Source organism: Oryzias latipes, chromosome 2, assembly GCF_053564925.1.
Source record: "Oryzias latipes strain Hd-rR chromosome 2, Olatipes_Hd-rR_3.1".
Classification (NCBI taxonomy): Eukaryota; Metazoa; Chordata; class Actinopteri; order Beloniformes; family Adrianichthyidae; genus Oryzias; species Oryzias latipes.
The window spans coordinates 22,160,456-22,178,187 of NC_136238.1; the positions used below are offsets into that span (position 1 = coordinate 22,160,456).

General features: G+C 38.3%; 1 long non-coding RNA gene across 2 annotated transcripts; it reads left to right on the plus strand.

Annotated features, from left to right (window-relative positions):
* The first annotated feature begins 69 nt into the window (after positions 1-69).
* On the plus strand, positions 70-17,049 carry LOC144988219 (uncharacterized). 2 transcript variants are annotated; one of them, XR_013652064.1, is made up of 3 exons: positions 260-708; positions 9,609-12,424; positions 13,306-17,049. It is a non-coding gene; the product is annotated as an uncharacterized LOC144988219 (long non-coding RNA). The 2 variants fall into 2 exon arrangements; XR_013652063.1 differs by lacking the exon at positions 13,306-17,049 and having other exon boundaries at positions 70-708; positions 9,609-12,310.
* The last annotated feature ends 683 nt before the right edge of the window (positions 17,050-17,732 follow it).

Consider the following 17,732-nt stretch of genomic DNA (forward strand, 5'->3'; position numbering starts at 1 on the left):
CTGCTCACAGATTTCATTGTTCCTTTGAACCTGTTGGAAGCTGCATAAACTTACTCCAAGTTACATTTAAAGGTTTTATTACAACTCCAGTTTTTAAAATTGTGTTGTTTTTTACTCTTTATCAACAATTCGTGTAATTTATTGTTAAATGTTTAATTTATGTATCTTTTATTCCATTTTTAGGCTATTAGTTGCTGTTTATGACAGTTTATGCGAAGAAGGAAAACATTTCACTTCGAGCTCCAGACCAGCTGGTGGCGCTAATGCATCATAAAACTGTTTACGAACAGAGAACAAGAACAGCGCGAGCAGTGTTAGCTTTGTTTAGAGGACAGCTGTGTTTTGTTGGGACGTTTGTGAGGTTTTTGGACAGAAAAGACGATACGTGGTTCGTGTGGGAACTCTCAGCATTTTCCAAAGTGTCGTAAATGAGTGAAGAAGTGTTGAACGGAAAGACAACGTGGATTGCTGTGATTGTGAGACTAGCAGATGATCGATCGGAGCTGCAGTGAAGAGGACGGCGGTGTTTGTGGGAGTTGGAGCTGAAGATCGGAGCAGGAACCATGTCTTCAGAACCTCAGGAAGGTTCTGTCAGAGAACAACTTTCTGCTGCTGAAGGAACCATCGTCCAGAACGAGGAGGAGCTCTGTCGTCACCGCAGACTGCTGGATAGCAGCTGGAACCCGCAGCTTCAGCTACACATTGCAGGTTTGTTCACTGCATCCACCTGCAGACAAATAGATCCATGAACGTCTTTGTTTTCCTCGTCTGAGCTGCTCTGGATCCAAACTGTGCTGCTGGATAGCTCAAATGTTGCTGCCGTTTTGGTTTCACTGCTAATGTTAGCTTGGGGTTGTTGGTGGTAGGAGTAAGCCCTGGCTGCAGCCTGCAGAATGGCTCAACGTAGTGGAATGCTGGAACGCTGAGGAATGTGAACCCCGCCCACGCTGAGCCCGTGCATTTGATTCACATTCATCACAGCAGTTGTGATTGCAGGAAAGGGGAAGAATCAGTGGAGCACATTTTGTGTCATTGGTAATTGTATGAGGAAGAAAGAGACCAGAGGGAGGAAAATTTGAATGGTACAATGTTTTTTTCACTCAAAATAATGATTCAAGCCCCTCTTTCATGTAACACAATAAATTTCTGTTTGTTTTATTTAAAAATATTTATTTTAAAAGAATGTATCTACATTTAATTGACCTAAAACAAAATGTATTAATAGTTTCCCCTATAACTCCAGTACAGTGATCCCTCGCTATAACGCGGTTTACTTTTCACGGTTTCGCTACTTCACGGATTTGCATCGTGCATTGTGTTCTGCATTCTGATTGGCTAAAAAGTCACTCCGCTTCTTCTCTACCTGTGCCTCAATAACGTTGCAGTTTAATATGTGCACGTACTTAAATCAGCGTGCCAAATTTTCATTACTACGTGCAAATTCTCTTGATGGTGGCATGTCGGTGTATAAGGATCTTTTTGCAAAGCAGAAAAAAGAGCGACAACAACTGCCAATCACTATGCTCTTCTCCCGAACAAACACAGCTGCACCACGGGCTTCAAAATAGAAAACACTGCAGAGCGGAGTCAGGATGCAGCGGCTCAGTCTGTAGAGCAGTGAAATACACCTGAGTCACTATTTGTCCCACTGTACTTTGTATTTTTTTCATAATCATTTTAAATTTTCTCCCGTTTAATCCAATACTCGGGTCGCGGTGGGCGGGGCTAATCTCCGCGATTTGAAGCCTTCTGTTCACATTCATTAAAATTATTATTATTACAGTACAGAGTTATTTGTTGAAAAAAAGGTTTCTAAAGTACTTTTATTTGTGAAACAAATGCTTGAGCCTGTAAAGTGGTTTGTTCTTTCTTTTCAATGTATAATAGAGTATTTAATTGTATAATAATAGTTTAAAAAAATAAAGGTTTCTACTTCACGGATTTTGCCTGTCACAAGGTCTTTTTGGAACGTAACCCCCGCGAAAAACAAGGGTTTACTGTAATCCAAAATAATTGAGTTCAAGTAAGGGGCATGCTGTTAAATGCTGTTTTCCTGTTTCTCTTTATTTATTCTTTTTGCCGTCTTATGGCTACAATTTTTCACCTATTTTAACCATTCAACTATTAAAATGTTCAACTCCTTCGTCTAATGCCTGGTATGACTTTTGGTCCTTCAAATCCTTCGACTTTTCAAAAGTGAAAACTTTCCTCAATTATATTTCGTTACATGGAAGAATTTTCTTTGAGGTGGGGTTACTTATATTTATTGGATGGAAATCCTGCCCACAATTAAATTGAGTTCATCCAATGAGTTATTTTTTTGAGTCCGTGAGGCCAGACAAAATTTATTACCTCCCTAAAACATGCACATGGAAACTTGTAAAAGGCATAAGAAGACAGCAATCACTGTATAAATTCTCTAATTCAATTAAATATTTTCTTTTTATTTAGCGCCAATTCGAATTGCAGACGTCTCAATGGGCTTCATTGAGAATTAATTGTAAGGTAAACATACAATGAAAAAGCGATCATTAATACAAAGAATGCATTAGGATTAATACTAAACTTTAACAAAACAGATTAATCTAAACTGATATTCCTGCCCTTAGACCCCCCCTTCACGGTAAGGAAAAGCTACTTAAAAACCGGTAGGTGGCAATATTGCACATGGAAACTTGTGAAACCAAAGAAGAAGACGGGCTCAGCATGGGCGGGGTTAACATTCCACAGCATGTTCACATTCCTCAGCGTTTCAGCATTCCACTATGTTGTGCAATTCTGCAGGCTGCAGCCAGGGGTAGTTGGGTGGTAGAGTGTAAATAAAAGCCTGATGGGAAATCAATGTGAAGTCATCCCCGCCACTGCGCATTTGAGACGTCCATGATGTTTTTTTCTCAGCTGTGAAAGCACTACCATTCATGGTTTAACACTATATGAACGGCGTCAACAGACATTTGCATGGGCATGTTTAAAGTCACAGCTAGTATGGTGACAACTGAATGTGTGGTTTGCAGAACCAATCAGATCAATGCTGGAGACAGAGGGGTGTGGCTACACCTCAGCCAAAATAACCACTTTAATATCGAACCGTGTTGTTGTGCTAGAAAATGTTTCCCCTGTCGTGACATGACTTCTGGTTGCGTTGATTTATTTAGTAGCAATCGACCAAATAGAGTAAAAAGAAAATGGATGTCTACGATATACTTTATTCTTGTGAGGGTTTGTCATGTTTAATACTTCCATAACAAAGTTACTTAAATAAGTGTAAGTAAATTGTGTTTCTTTCATTTAAATTAGCTTTAAAAAAAGTTATTTTTTTACACAAAATCTGTCGTTTTGCATAGAATATGTGGAAAACAATGCAAATATGACAATAAAGTCCCCAAAAGCTGCAAAATAAAGTATATCAGAAACACCCAGTTTTTTTGTTTGTTTTTTATTTTATTATTTTTTTTCTCACTTTTTGGGGCAAAATATGATTGTTACGAAACAAATCAACGATGAAAGAGACTGGGGAAACAAATTCTGGCAGGGGAACAGCACAGCCCGATTAAAAAATGGTTGACCCTCATAAGTCAAAAGAACAAATATTCGTCTTCATAATAAGCCTAGGCCATAACTGGTCGACCCCTTATGGAAATGTTTGATTGGTTGCTCTGCATGCCAATCAAATGATGTACTTAATAGTGAGGAGGATGATTGGTTGATAGCACTTTGAACAATAATATCTTTATTTTATCTTTTTTTTGTTTTTTTTGGTCATCTCTGATGGCCTACAATATCCTCTCACATTCTTCATGACTTACCGATCAATTGCCGTATTGAACGCCTGTCATGTACAGTATTTCAGTAAAGCAAACAAGAATCTTGCACTTTTCTACTTAATTAAATAAAACAAAAATGACCAAATTTCTTTTTCAAACGATCGATACTCTACCTAAACAGATTCTCAGAGGTTCTCCGTGGCATCTGATGCTACATGTGAGCGTTTCACAGGCCACCTCAGGAGTCCATTAATTGATATTAGCAGGGCTCCAGACTGCGACCAAAATTTGAGAGTGCGCGACTGAATTTTACACCCAGTCGCACATGTGCTACCAGTAAATTTGCCTCCCCCACCCTCCGATTTTTTTTTATACATTAAACGTGGAAGGGGCACGTCAATGATCAATGAAATGAGCAATAAAATGATCAATGAGACGTGAGCGCACACGCACGCAAACACACACACACTCGCACACATACTCATGAGACGCGAGCACACACTCTCATTGAGGGATGCCTGAGGCGGCAAATGCGTGTGAGAAGAATAGGGAACGGTCACTGTAAGTGGTTAAAATGCTTCGAGGGGGAGATAATCCAGCGGGCGTAAACATCTCTGGGAAGGAAACGGAGGCAGACATCATGATCACAACCGGATTTGTACGTGCGTCTGAGCTATGAGCAAGCGAACTATTTATTCGTTCTTCCGACCTGCGGCTAGTGTACTATGGAAGCGATTCTGTAGCACAATCAAAAATAAAAGTCAAAAGCAGTTCTAGACACCACTGGAAACACATTCATATGATGGTTTCTCAGATCGTAGCAGCATTTCCGCCTTCTGCGATCGGAGCTTTGCGCTCCGCTATGCGAAGACGGCTGCCGGTCCGAAGAAAAAAAGCTTGTCCGCGGTGCGTCCGAAGGAGGACCACAACCACCGCAAAGCCCTCTTCCCTGCCGCTAACACAAAGCTACACTGCTCCTGGTGTTTCTGTGTCTCTTGGCAGGCGGACACACAGAGATAGCAATGGAAATGCTTTTTCGAAATGAATATTGCGACAATGTTCGCAGGGTGGATGTGACAATGAAAATGCAATCCCCTCTTTGCATTTTCATTTTAATTATGACACAGAGTAAGTGGTTTTTAAGTATAAAATGAAAAAGCATTTTGAAGGATTGACTTTTCATTTTAATTTTGAGTCAAAAAATGCAGCTTAATTTTGAAAATGAAAAAGCATTTCTGCTTTTGACTTTTATATTTAATTATGCTACAGAATCGATTCCATAGTGTACCAGTGCCAGAGTCTACAGTCTCACCATCGGATGATGATGCAGAGTAAGAGGTTGGTGTGGCGAAAAAAGCACTGACCATTTTCGAGAAGACTGGCTGAAAGAATTCAGCTGGCTGAGGTACTATAAGCAGTCGAACTAAATGAATATCGAATACTGCCGCAGCTAGCCCAGAACTGCGGGGAACACAAAGTTTGCCGATAGTAAAGGGGCTTTGCAGTTTAAACACAATACACTGATTAAACACAATCTCAGCCTGAAACATCGAGTATGTTGTGATAAATCAGAAAGCAACGCCACTTCCGGTTCAAGTTGTTTAGACCTACATATTCTAGTGGAAGTTGCTAAAGTTTATTTTTGTTTATTGTATTTCTATACATTTCTTGTTGGACCAGTTGGAAAAGAGAAGGAGAGCGAAGGACGTTAGAGGTGGGGAAAAGTGGGTTGGAGGGGGTAAAATTGATCAATATTACTTCCAAATATAGATGTTGGTCAAAAGGGGTTGGGTCTGTTCACAAACGAACTCATTCACACTAGAGATCGACCGGTATGATTTTTCGGGGCCGAAACTGATTATTAGTGGTAAGGCAGGGCGATAAATCAATTTTATAAATTAATTAGAATTTGTGTTTTAGACGGTTTATTTTTGAGAAAATACAGATTTTTTTCCAGCTCTTTGCTCTCTTCGGCTTCTGTTGTTTTGAGTAACGTCTGTCTCTCGCAATGAGGAGACATGAAAACTGCAGCAAGCAAAGAACAGCTTCTTCTGCAAGGCTGAGAAAAAAAAAGCTTGTGCAATATATTTACAAGCGCAGGCACCGTGTGAAGACACAGATCTGACTTTAAGACGTGGCCATAACATTTCAGAGCCAGTGTTGAACTGATAAAAGCACCCTTTCGGAGAGCTGCATCTTTACTGTCAGTAGCTGCGTTTACATGGACAAAAGTAATCGGGAAGAACGCCTGATTGGAAGAAAAATGCGTCATGGGAACACGCCGTTCTGAATAGTCTGCACCGATCAGACTCGTTCGGATCAAAATTTCTTTCCGATCGAGATAGGTGGGTAATGCCGATTGTTGATCCAATCGTTTTGCGTGTAAACAGTTTATTCAGATCGTGTGACACTACTGCTCTGGTCTTACGTCATGCATAGAAGGTGTTTCGCTCCAGAGAAGGCTTTGGAGCGAAAACAGGACCGACTGCTCCGCTGACATCTCTGTGCTCCGTGGGCTCAGGCGGGAAGGGAGAGGGCGCTCTTCGCCGGGGGTGCCGGGGAGGACTTTCTTCATGTCCGGACCCTGGTGGGTGTGGTTCAGCGGTAGGGCGGTTGACCCATTATCGTAAGATTGCAGGTTCGATTCCTGCCTTGCACGCCCATGTGTCGAAGTGTCCTTGGGCAAGACACTGAACCCCACCTTGCCTCTGGTGGGAGGTTGGCGCCAGTGTACGGCAGCGGAGCCGCCATCAGTGTGTGAATGTGTGTGTGCATGGGTGAATGGGACTGTGACTGTAAAGCGCTTTGGGCCTTCGAAAGAAGGTAGAAAGCGCTATATAAGTATACGCCATTTACCCTGCGTGGTCCGGGATCTCTGCCGGAAGACCGAGTGAACCGTCTGAGCAATTATACCAAACAAGAGACTACATAGAGTGGGCCTGAACACAAACCCACAAAGAACTACACAGTGTGACACAGACGGCATATCAGGTAGAGAAGATCATTAAGCTGCAGTGGAGACGGGTTGTAGCAAAGCTTCCTCCTCGCAGGCTGGAGGTCCACACGGTGCTCTTAAAGGCTGCCTCCATCGGCTTGGGTCCAATGGAAGCCACACGCTTTCCATCACCACACCTGAAAGTAATCAACAAATCAGACACATAAAGATCCACAAAAACCCAAAAGTCCCACTCTGATAGAACTAAAACACGCAAAACACTAAACTAAATACGGCCACAACTATAACAACCCACTACCCAAGATTAAACTCGGTGGGAGTACGACAAACTTGTTTCAACACCTGAAACACACACACTGTCGAGAGCTAGAAACATTTTTCTTCATGAGAAGCTCAAGTTAGCGGTAGCTCACAAAATATCTGCTGAATCTGCGGCACAAACGTTTTTACAGCTTGCATTTTGTTGAACTTTGTGTTAGAGCCAATTTCCAAAGGATATATTAAAAAAAATAATAGTTTTTGTTAAATATAGTCTGTCATTTGTAATTTTTGTAAAAGTAAAAGGAGGGAGAAAAAAATCAATTAAAATCGAAAATAGAATTTGGAATGAAAAAAAATCTAGTTTTATCATATCGCTCAGCTCTAGTCCATGTTGGATCTTCATGGCTCTAACTTCCTCCAGCAGGAAATCAATCTTGAAACTTCTTGATATCCTCAGATTTGTTCTTTACTGTGGCACGGCCATAAGGCGCATTTGAAAGTCTAATATTCTCTCCAAAATGTAAGGGGCGCCCTATGAGGCGGTGCGCCGATTGTGTTGTTGTGGGACGTAGAAGAAGACAGCATGAGAACAGGGGAGGGAAGTGTGGGCATGAACAACATTGTTTACAACAAGCATAGTTTAAACTGCAAGCTATCAGCTACACGGAGGGACAATGGAGCAGCTGCAGAGAATTCAAGATGAATGAATCCATAGTTCACAAGTGGAGGAAGCTGGAAAACAAACTCTGACAAAAAAAAGGCGATCTTGAGTGATGGATTAACGATTAGCGTGGAGAAGCATCTCTGCAGTCACCATTCAACTGATGGCAGTAACGCTTACAAAAGAAGGTTTTGCTTTCGCTTTTTGAAACGCCGTCATCTTTCCATCCGGGCGAGGATTACAGTGCCACAGCGACTTCCAGTTGATTTCAGTGAAAAGCTGTTCTTCTTCAGCACAAAATTACAGTAAAAAGGATCGCAGACAAACACCTCCAGCTCAGCCACATCGCCAACATCCAAGACAGTTTTTCAGAGAGTTCTAGATCACAGCTGAAGTTATTTGTGAGGTTTTCTCCTCATTCCTAATGTTTTTTTTTTCTGGCAGTTGTGGCAGAAATGTTTGTGAGTGTGGTTTGGTTTCAACAGAACATTCTCCCTTCCTTGGATATCTTCTTATATCCCTCGCTGTTTTGTACTGTTCAGTTACCTTTTCCAGTAGATCTTCTGACGGCTCTTTAGCTTTCCGCAGGATCCTAAAATATCAGTGCAGTACTGAATGAAAGATGTAAGGGTCTGTTGGAAACTCAGAAACTTCAAGACCTTTTGTACCAAATGATTACAGGCAGATGAGTCACAGGTGAGGAGAGTTACCTTTAACTGTCATTCAAATCCTTTTGGATCAGCTTGTGTGCATATTTTCAGTTCAAAGGCAGAAGGATATATAAACTTTTGAACAGGGTCATTTGGAAAGTTTCTGTTGTCATTTGGATTTAAAAAGAGGAAACTGAATTTTTGACAATAAATGGCTTCACCCAACCATTAACTAACTATGAGTGGAATTTGTGTTGTCATTCATATTCTATTAAAAATGACCAAGAAATCATAATTTCTTCCATGGTATGTAAACGAATGACTACTCCTGGTAGTTAAATTGCCACTGAGCTTGTACGTCCCCATTTCAAAAATCCAAAATGAATTCGTCATAACAAAGACCCAGTTCATATTGTTTGCAATTGTGAAAACCTGGAGTTGCCACAATTGTCTGGATTTTAAATCCCCTCATTACAGACCAATGATTCATTCTGTGGCTTGTGAGACATTTTTAGAGTTAGATTTACAAACATATGAACCCAATATATTTTCCAACTACTGATTTTTTTCTCATATCTCATTCCAGCACATTTTTTTATAAAGTTTGGACCAAGTAAGTATGTTAAATCTGTAATGGTTCAGTCAGACTCCAAAAAACATGAAAGTGGATGATGCAGACAGACTTGAACATAGGCATAGTAACAAGGATGTAGGGTAAGATAATTGTCCATATGCGTAAAGAAAAAGTTGTGCACAAAATAACACTTTTTGCACCCAAATTTTTTTTTTTTTTTATATTTTGTTTTAAGTCCAACATTTCTGTTGTGAATATGATCTGTCTATGTTTTCAATGTGCCTTTCCTTAGCCTTGATTTTTAAAATTTCCTCTGTTGGCTTGCTGGCAAAAGTACTCGGGGGAGGGGGGGGGGCATTTATATCAATTTAGGAAACATTGATTCAAGGGGATGTGCATGCAGATTTAATTTTATATGTTTAACTAAAATAGAATAAAACTTTTTAGGGTATTATTGACCCTTCAACAAAAAAAAGATCTTGTAAACAAAGATCTTTTAATAAACCAGAACAGAAATACTTGGGTGAACAGAGAGTAACAGATCGGCTTTATTGGTTGTCCTGCAATATGGTTGCACATTTTGGTTCAAACCAACACAGGCCTAATTTGATTGGATGTAGTGCTCACAGCGCACACAGATGCAAACAAGCATAGGGCTTCTGGCTCGAATTTTATTTGGTATTTAACCGAGCAATAAAAGAAATAACAGGGCCAATTCATTTTTGTGTTTGTGTCCCTGCAGTTTTCCCCCAGCATTGGGTAAATGAAGAGGAAGATATCTGGAAACAGCAAAACTTCAGAGTGGAACATGAGGAACCTCCACAGTTTAAAGAGGAGCTGCAGAAACCAGAATTTCTACAGATTAAAGAGGAGCTGCAGGAACCAGAACCTCCACAGATTAAAGAGGAGCAGGAAGATCCAGAACCTCGACACATTAAAGAGGAACGAGAGGAATCAGAGCCTCCACAGATTAAAGAAGAGAAACTAGAAGAACCACAACCTCTTCTGACAAAGGAGGAGCAAAAAGGGTTCCGCATCAGTCAGGATGAAGAGCAGCTGGATCTGAAGCAGGAGACTGATACCTTGATGGAGATTCCTACTTATGAGGAAGATGAGAACAGTGAAGCAGATCGAAGCAATCAGCAGAGCTTTAATGTAACTGATTGCCAGGATGACGAAGGAAACCAACATGAAGAATCAACATCAACAACAGATGAAGAGACAGACCCACAGAACAGAGATCAGAGGAAGAGAAGAGACAGAAGACATGTCCAACATGTGGACAGCTCTCACAAGTCAGCAAGTCAGTGTGACTCTAAAGTTAGACAAAATTTCAAGATGGATAATTTGGGTAGTAAAAGCAAACAATCCCCAAGAGAAAATAGACTTTCCTCTATCAAGTCTGGTAAGAGAACAATTGCACACAATGTTTCTGTCCACAAGAGAACCGAGTCTGATGAAAATCCTTATGTCTGTAAGGAATGTGACAAAAGTTTTGGGTACTGGTCTAAGTTCCGAATTCACACGAGAACTCACACAGGAGAGAAGCCATTTACGTGTAACAAATGTTACAAAAATTTTAGTCAAAGATATCATCTCAAATCACACATGAAAACTCACACAGGAGAGAAGCATTTGTCTTGTAAGGAATGTGATAAAAGTTTTATTAGTAATCATAATTTCAAAATACACATGAGAACTCACACAGGTGAGAAGCCTTTTTCGTGTAAAGAATGTGAAAAAAGTTTTATTAATAATTATAATTTTAAAATACATATGAGAACTCATACAGGTGAGAAGCCTTTTTCGTGTCAAGAATGTGACAAAGGTTTTACTCGAATATCTAGTCTGAAAAGACACTTGAAAACTCACACAGGAGATAAGCCTTTTTCTTGTAACGATTGTGATAAAAGTTTTGGTCTTGTATCAAGTCTCAAAAGACACATGAGAACTCACACAGGAGAAAAGCCTTTTTTATGTAAAGAATGTAATAAAGGTTTTAGTGATGTGTCTAGTCTCAAAAGACACATGAGAACATGTGAGAATACAGGAGAGAAGCCTTTTTCTACACAAAAATTGTAATGAAGAATGAAGTTAAATTTTGCTACTTAAAAAAAGGAAAGAAAAACTAACAGCGTTGGACTTGTGAAGAAAAGACATTAATGCTTTTAATGGGAAGGAAGAAATATTGTGAAAAGGTTACCCCCCCCCTTTTTTTAAAAAATAGGCTGGAAATTTACGAAGAACTACTAGGTTGATGTCATGAAATGGGCAGCAGTCCCATTGAGCGAAAAGCGGTGCCTCAGAGATCAAGCCGTCTTACTTCCAAGCTGTAAAAATAACTCATATTTTATTTAAAATGCCCTGAGTGTGCCAAAGGTTAACATATATATGGATATGTAGTTTACCCTGAAAGGCCTAAGGATGGCATGATATTGGCTCTCTCACTTGGTAGAATAAAATAGATTCGAAAGCACTTTACACTACAGTCTACAGACAAGCTGTCAACAATTTTATTTTCCAACAAAACGACCAGGATGTTACTGTTTGATCAACCAGCAAAGTCTGACCTGAACCCAATAAAAAAAAATCTATGAAGGGTTGTGAAGAGGAAGATGAGACAGCAGATCCAACAATGAAGTTGACCTGAAGTCAACTATCAATGCAACCTGAACTTTCATTACATGAACACAGAGCCACAGGTTGATGGCCTCCATACCACATCAACGCAGCCATTCAAATTAAAGGAGGCACAGGTGATTATTGAATGCATAGAAAGCAACAGTTTTCTGAACTCTGACATGGGTGCTGAAAACATCCTTTTTTTTATCTTCTGATATAATGTAATAATTTTCAAATTTTCTATTTTTTAGGTTTTCATAATCTATAAGCCACAATAATGACATTGATAAAAAATAATGGATGAATACATTTCATTTGTAATAATTCTGTACATTATGAGTTTGGCTTTTTGTATTGATTGACAAAAATATTTAAGTTGTTCTTGAAATTTCTTTTTTTACACATCTATAAATAGAAATATGTTGTTTTCTATTTTGACCGTAAGATTGAATGGTTGTAATTCATGATGAGACAAGGTTGTCTAATTCTGTGTGTTACCATGACAACACTAGAATTATTTTTACATGTCCCTAAATCTAACATTTTATGTAATTCGTGAACATTTCAATAGTGTTTTAAAACAAAATAATTGCAGTTTATATTTTGTTGAGCCATCTTATCAAATAACAGTTTTGTGAAGGTAACATTTTAAAAATATACCGTATTAAGGAAGAGGCAGATAAAGACCAGACTGGTGTTTCTGTCTGGTGTTCTTGTGATTTATGTTTTCTAGTAGACATTAGAACTGTTCCTCTGTTCTGTTTAGTTCTCAGTGTTCTGTTCTAATCTTTACTGTGAAGAATAAAGTGGACGTGAACATCAGTCAGAAGTGTGGAGTCTTTCCCACAGTGTGGGTTTCTGCTGTTTGTTGGTTCTCTGCAGGTTCCAAAGATGGACACCTCAGGTCCAGTTCTGACTGCTGATTTCAGGACTGAGGTGAGATCACAGAGCTCCGTCCGTTTATTTGATTGGTTCATCAGTCATATTGAGTATGTTATGTCTTTCTAAAATCTGCCTGTTTCAGCTCTGAAACGTCTCTAACTTTTTACCAAACACCACTTTCTGAAGCAGAGCAGCTTTTCTTGTAGATCTTCATGAAGCAACATCCAGCCGTTCCAAACTGAAACCATTGGAAGTAGCAGTGTGAAGATGCTGTCCACTCACTGAAACCACACTTTTTTCCATTCTGCAGAGAGATTTTTTTGTTGTTTCTTTAGTGTTTAACCCTTGTGCTATCTTAGATGACCCCACCTTTACTTTGACGTGTTCTCCCTACCCTGACAAAGGTGGATAAAGGTGGAAAGATTTCATGTAATCCATGGACACCGGTGAAGATCACAAATCATTGAAGAAAAAAGGTTCAGAGCACTGTCTAGTGGGTCTAGATGACCCAACTCCCAATGTTAAAAGTGCCTAGGATAGCACAAGGATTAAGTTCTGCCATCTGTCGTTTTTGTCCAATTCTGACCTCTAGAGGAAGTCTGCTCAGATGCAAAGAGACAACCCAAAGGAGGACCAATTGACTGTACAAGATAGCTGGACTAAGCCATAGAAATTGTCTTATCTCTGGCTCTAACCAAAAAGAAATCAATTCAGTCACCGTTTTGCTGATGGATAAGGATGGAGCCAGACGACAAGAATAGAATAAAATACAATAGAATAGAATAGAATAGCTTTTATTGTTGTTTGCACAGCTTTTACACTGACATACAAGATTAGTTCCAGTACAACCCGAACAAGATCAGACATACAACAAATACACATGTACAGTAAGCAATGATTGGTTTAAGTTAACATTTTTATGTCAACTGCTGCAGTTGGAAGTCCACACCTCTTCCACTGAAAATGGACCCAGAAGAATCCGTCAATCAAACATTTTGAACGTTCAAGGTGGGGGCATCTGATGAGTCAGTTTTAACTTGAATAACTTGAAATAAAAAATAACATCATGTAAAAATATTATGATTAGGATTAGCAAGAAGATGTAAAAAAGGTATCAGAGTAAGAATGGTTATTTTGACCAATAGAATTACTGAGTAACAGCTGTTTATTTCTCTATAAAATTCAATGGGAGTTTGGCTTCTAGGAGCCAAGAGGCACTTCCTGTTTGGAACGTGAAGGGGGAAGAGTCTGAAGTTCTGCTCAGATTAAATGTCTATTTAAGAGAATCCCTGAATTGAATTCTGTAAACTGTCACCTAAAATGTTTGGAGAAACTCTCAATGACAAACATTTTGAAATCCATGAAGACCACTGCCTCCAAACAAGTCATCTGTTCCTTTTTCACATTTCACCTTTATCCTTCTGTGTTTCATGGAGGATTTACCACCAGGTGACCCAGCAGCCAGTAAAACTGAAGAGGAGCGGCCGCCGTCTGACCTTCAGCTGATCTGTTGACTCCCAGAATTCCTCAGTTTTGCATCAGTTTGCATCAATTTGCTCTCAAATCCAGAACAAATAGAGACAACAACTAAAAAGTTTGACAAATAATAAGCTCATCAGTCAAAATTCAGGAACATTTTTTCAAAAGCAAAGCCTGTTCTTGTTCCTGTCTCTAGTGTGGAGAGGAGCAACCATTTCTTCTCTTTACATGGACTTTCAGGGATGAAGATCCAGCGTTTACAGAGGATGATGGATTCTCAGCAGCTCCACACATTTTTCAGCTTCCAGACCTAGAAACTGGATTTCAAACATCCCAGAGTTTCAGTAAATGAGTTTACTTCTTTTTCTTAGCAAACTAACTGGGATTTGTTGAATCCACGTCCTGAAATCTCCAGAAATGTCCACAGTTGATCCAAGTGAGTTTCAGCTGGAATGATCCAAGTTTCCAAAAGCTTCAGTCTGGATCTCATTCTAGTGAGAGATGAACTAAAAAGACCTGCTGCTCATTTGATTGTTGCTGCTTTACTTTCTACCAACATTTGGATCCAATATTATGAGAACAAGTATTTGCCTTCCTGTTTGTCTTTCATCAAAAAGACTGAATTCCACCAAAGAAAAGTCATTTTTCAACTCCAGAGACTCCCACAGTGAGACACCTGCTGGCTGTTCTTTGTAACTGCATCTGCAGCTTCTAGAAACGTATTTGTTTTTGTTTTCATCTTTTCAAACAGTTTGTTTTCTTCACATGAAGCCTAAAGAAATGTCTTCAGAATGATGGAAACAGTTTTTCTGCAGCTTGAAGCTGTTCTGGAAGATTTTTTCTTTAGTGCAGAAAGTTTCCTGGAAAACCTCCACATTTCATTGAAACCATGTTGGAACTTTGTCCATGAGGTCACATGGTCTGGAAGAAGCCCCAGTTCCAGCTGACAGAAGTCTGGTTCTGATCCATCAGATCTCACTAGCAACAGAACCAAACCTTCACGTGTTGCAGCAACAGTTTCCATGTTTGGGAGGATCTTCTGAAGAACAGCTCAGTTCCAGATCACATCATGATGTTTGATGTTTTCTTCATTCCAGGAAATCATCTCTGTCTCCTTTGATCCGTGCTGAGTCAGCACTTTCAGTTCATTTCCTTTAAAATTTAGATCATTTAGAATTAAGTATTTATTTATATATATATAATCTAGAACTTCTATGATTCTAATGGACTTCATAAAGATGACTCCTCCCACTTTGAACTTCCATCACTGGAGGGTTGGAGACCTAAAGGAGGACCAGATCTTTCTTCTGGGTCAGTTCAGACTTTATCATTCCTATTTATCAGGATTGTGTACAGCTTGTGACTCAATAAAAACAAACTAAGCCCAAACTAGAGCTCCATGTAAGGAAAATTCTAGCTGTGATTTGATTTCTTTCTTTGTGGAGTTTTCCTACAATAAAGCTGAATGTCTGCATCAGCTCCTCCATCATCCTGGACTGGAGATGGTTTTTATGTTAAAGGCTGTCCTGAAGTGTTTTCCACCAGCTCGTCCTCCACCATCTCCTGCTCTGATCAATTTATCAACTTTTCTGGAGAAACGGTTTGGTTGCATTTGATGTTCCAACTGCAAAAACACAGTTTTACAAAAACTAATCACATGAATGACCAAAACAACAATTTTGCTCAATTTTACACAAAAAAGAAAATGTAAAGATTGGGAGCAATGACTACATGAAAGAATAAACAGAAACTTCAGATTTTAATATACAAACAGATTTTTTTTGGTTTTCTTTTTTGCTCGAAAAATGAATTTAATGAAACCACAAATGTCAAAGTCCAGTAGCAGAGGGCTGGTTTCTTTCATGTTTTCCAACTAACCTGCTGTTGAAGATACTTATTGGCTAAACACACCATGAAATGATCATCTATTTATTTTAGAGCTCATAAATTGACAAAAGGCTTTTGAATTTCCTGTGGAAAAACAGAACACATTACTTCAAGAAAAATGTTCTCATGAACTCTTATGACAAAAGTGGCCCTCTTTTTCCTTGATTTTTATACCTTAAATTATAACTTAAACCTTTCAAATGAATTGGTTGAAACAACTTTTCAGAAATCACAACTCCATTTGGAACACTATACGTCTTCATATTACCTCTTCTTAATTTTAACATATGAGGAATTTCTTTCTAAATTTAACACCCCTGTTCCCCCTTTAGAAAATTCTAAAGTGTTTGCATACTGGGGTATGCATACTGTTTAAATTTCAACATAGAGTTAATGTTGGGGAGCCGTTTCTGCTCTCTCCCAAAAATAGTCATGTGGGGAAAATATGTCTGTCTATTTATCCCAGTAAAAACAAGAAATCCATTAGAACATTATTTCAAATCCAAATTCAATTCAATTCAATTTTATTTGTATAGCCCAAATTCACAACAACAATCATCTCGATGGGCTTCGTGACGGTAATTGAAAAAGTTAAACATAAAATCAAAAGGATCATGAATACATAGAATTAAATATTAAAAAACTATATAAATACTATATGAATGAACTAACAAACTGACTAAGCCAAACTGGACATCCCTGCCCTTAGACCCCCTTCACTACCTCAGAAAATGTCTTATTGGAATATGTTTGTAGAAGATATTGCATGGAAGGAGGTTTGGCAAACCCTTAATAAATTCTTATATTCCAATAAAGTAAAAGAAGATTATTTTAAGATTATCCACAGAATTGACTCAGCTAAAATTTTGATTCAAAATAGGTTTTATTGAACATTGACACACTCTTTAGTTGTTGCTGCAATTCCCATGAAACGGTCAACCATCTTTTCTGGTATTGTCTTCAAATTAAAGTGATTTGGCATAAGATTTGTGATTTCATCCATGACAAAGTTGATTCTTGTTTATTTATTTATTTTTTTCAAGGAAAGATGTCTTGTTGGGTCGGATATGAAAGAATTTACAAAAGTTCTCCGGTTTGCTTTAAAATCTCTTGCACATTTTGGCCAAATTTCATATTCACAAATGTAAAGGCCCTGGTCGAAAAACTTGTTTCACTGTATTCTTTTCTGAGTTCAATCTGTACATTAATAGTATTCGTAATATTGAGAAGAAAAAAACGATCAAAGCTGTGTCTGTATGTGTTAGATTCAAAATCTACTGGCAAATACATATATACACACACATACACATATCTATCTATCTATCTATCTATCTATCTATCTATCTATCTATCTATCTATCTATCTATCTATCTATCTATCTATCTATCTATCTATCTATCTATCTATCTATCTATCTATCTATCTATCTATCTATCTATCTATATCTATATAGATATAGATATAGATATAGATATAGATATAGATAAAGATATAGATATAGATATAGATAGATAGATAGATAGATAGATAGATAGATAGATAGATAGATAGATAGATAGATAGATAGATAGATAGATAGATAGATAGATAGATAGATAGATAGATAGATAGATAGATATAGATCTATATATAGATATATATAGATATATATCTATATATATGTGTATATATATGTGTGTGTGTGTGTGTGTGTGTGTGTGTGTGTGTGTGTGTGTGTGTGTGTGTGTGTGTGTGTGTATTTGATATTTGGAATTCAATTGTGTTCTGAATTTCTGTAAATGTCATAATGTGCAATAAAGTTTATTTTAAAAAAATAGCAGGTTTTGATTGACACATGGATTAAAGCTTAAAACAGAAAATAAACATAACTGTTAGGATTGCCACTTAAATTTGTCCTTTTTCGAGAAGAAGAAAAAAGAGATTTCCCGACGCGAGAGCGGGTACATTTCTGATTGTTCAATAAAGTTTGAAAGAAAAATCTGATTCTGGACTTCC